This window comes from Nicotiana sylvestris, chromosome 1 (assembly GCF_000393655.2).
Source record: "Nicotiana sylvestris chromosome 1, ASM39365v2, whole genome shotgun sequence".
Classification (NCBI taxonomy): domain Eukaryota; kingdom Viridiplantae; phylum Streptophyta; class Magnoliopsida; order Solanales; family Solanaceae; genus Nicotiana; species Nicotiana sylvestris.
Genome location: NC_091057.1, coordinates 4,410,962 through 4,414,073, shown reverse-complemented (window position 1 = coordinate 4,414,073; position 3,112 = coordinate 4,410,962).

Below are 3,112 nucleotides of genomic sequence, written 5' to 3'. Positions count from 1 at the left end.
CAAGGAAGAAGTCACTAAGCAGGTCAAAGCTAAGGTTCTTAGGGTAGTAGAATACCCGACATGGTTAGCCAACATTCTACCGGTGCCAAAGAAGGATGGGAAGGTCAGAGTCTGTGCCCACTACCGGGATCTCAATCGGGTCAGTCCAAAAGACGACTTCCCTTTGCCAAACATACACATCCTGATCGATAATTGCGCCTACCATAAGTTCCAATCATTTGTAGATTGTTTCGCTGGTTATCATCAGGTCTGGATGAATGAATAAGGTACTAAGAAAACGGCTTTTATTATGCTGTGGGGAATGTATTGTTACAAGATGATGTCGTTTGGTTGAAGAATGCGGGGGCCACCTACATGAGGGCCATGACCACCATTTTCCACGATATGATACCCAAGGAGATTGAGGTATATGTAGATGATTTCATAATCAAGTCCAAGAAAGCCACCGATCACATGGAAGATTTGAGGAAGTTCTTCAATAGGCTGCGAAGGTACAACCTAAAACTGAATCCCGCAAAGTGTGCATTTGGGGTTTCTACTGGAAAATTACTTGGGTTTATTGTGATTCACCGAGGAATAGAACTGGATCTCTCAAAAGTCAAAGCCATTCAAGAACTACCAGCTCTAAAGAACAAGAAGGATGTGATGAGTTTCTTGGGAAGACTTAACTACATCGGCCGGTTCATAGCACAGTCTATAGTTATCTATAAGCCAATATTTAAGATGTTGAAGAAGGACGACGCTACCAAATGGACTAATGACTTCTAAAAGGCATTTGACAAGATCAAGGAATACCTGTCAACACCACCAATTTTAGTCTCGCCTGAGCCAGTTAGACCCTTATTACTCTACCTTGCAGTATTGGATGGAGCTTTCGATTATGTTCTGGGGCAGCATGACGAAATAGGGAGGAAGGAGCAGGCCATCTATTACCTCAGTAAGAAGTTCACCCCGTACGAGGCCCGGTATTCTCTATTAGAGCGCACTTGTTGTGCTTTGACTTGGGTAGCTCAGAATCTGAGGCATTACTTCTGTGAATATACTACATATCTCATATCAAGGATGGATCCTTTGAAGTACATCTTTCAGAAGCCCATGCCCACTAGCAAGCTAGCCAAGTGGCGAATCCTGTTGAGTGAGTTCGACATTGTTTACATAACTCAGAAAGCGATCAAGGGACATGCATTGGCAGATCACCCTGCGGAAAATCCTGTGGATGGAGTATATGAACCCCTAAAAACATATTTTCCTGGTGAAGAGGTATCGTTCATAGGAGAGGACATTGTAGAATCCTATGATGGTTGGAGATCATTTTTTGATGGAGTAGAAAATTTAAAAGGAGTTGGCATAGGAGCAGTCCTGGTATCAGAAACTAGTCAGCATTATCCGGTGTCTGCAAAACTCAGGTTCCCGTGCACCACCAACATGGCTGAATACGAAGCTTGCATCATTGGGCTCAAGATGGCCATTGACATGAACATTCAAGAGTTGTTAGTGATCGGAGATTCAGACCTACTCATACATCAGGTCCGAGAAGAATGGGCGACCAAGAACTCCAAGATACTCCCGTATTTGCATCATGTACATGAATTAAGAAAGAGGTTCACGAGGACTGAGTTCCAGCATTTTCCCAGAGTCCAGAATGAGTTCGTCGATGCATTGGATACCCTATCATTTATGATACAGCATCCAGACAAGAATTTCATTGACACCATTCCAGTAAAGAGCCATGATCAGCCAGCTTATTGTGCCCACGTTGAAGAAGAAGCAGACGGAAAGCCTTGGTTTCATGATATCAAGGAATATTTGGCAAAAGGCGAATACCCAGAACTTGCAAATCCTACTCAGAAACTCACACTCCGGAGATTGTCCAACAACTTCTTTCACAACGGAGGAATCATGTATAGGAGGACTCCTGACTTGGGATTATTAAGGTGTGTCAATGCAAAGGAAGCATCCAAGCTACTAGAGGAGATTCATGCTGGGACCTGCGGTCCACATATGAACGGTTTTATCATGGAAAAGAAGATACTCCGGGATAGTTACTTTTGGATGACTATGGAAACGGACTGCATCCAGTATGTCCGAAATGCCACCGCTGTCAGATACATGCTGACATAATAAAAGTACCTCCAAATAAGCTTAATGCAACAAGCTCACCGTGGTCATTCGCCGCCTGGGGAATGGAAGTTATTGGACCAATCGAGCTTGCCACCTCCAATGGACATAGGTTTATCTTAATAGCCATCGACTATTTCACCAAGTGGGTAGAAGCAGCATCTTACAGAGCAGTAACTAAGAAAGTCGTGGTGGACTTTGTACGTGACCACATTATTTGTCGATTCCAAAGTCGATCATTACTAATAATGGCTCCAACCTCAATAGTGACTTGATGAAAGCTATGTGTGAAACTTTCAAGATCAGACACAAGAATTCCACAGCCTACAAGCCTCAAATGAATGGAATTGTGGAAGCTGCCAACAAGAATATCCAAAAGATATTGAGGAAAATGATAGAGAAGCATAAATAGTGGCACGAGAAGTTATCATTTGCTATATTAGGTTATCGCACCACAGTCCGCACAACAACCGGGGCAACCCCCTATATGCTGGTCTATAGTATGGAAGCCGTCATTCCCGCTGAAGTAGAAATTCCTTCCCTAAGGATCATACAAGAAGCTGATCTCGACGACGCAGAATGGGTGAAAAGTCGTTATGAGAAACTAGCCCTTATATAAGGAAAGAGAATGAAGGCAGTTTGCCATGGTCAACTCTATCAGAACAGAATGTGCAGAACCTTCAACAAATGAGTCAATCCAAGATAGTTCACACTGGGGCAGCTGGTGTTAAAGAAAATTTTTCCACATCAAAACGAAGCCAAAGGGAAGTTCTCTCCCAATTGGCAGGATCCATACATGGTTCACCAGGTTCTGACAGGAGGAGCCTTCATACTTGAAAAATTGGACGGAGAAGTTTGTCCAAAGCCGATTAATTCAGATGCAGTCAAGTGTTACTATGTGTAACCTTTATGCTTCCTTTATATGATGTAAATTGAACTACGCCTAACCTGATTCCCGTTTAAGAGGGGATACGTAGGCAGCCCTATGGGTTCG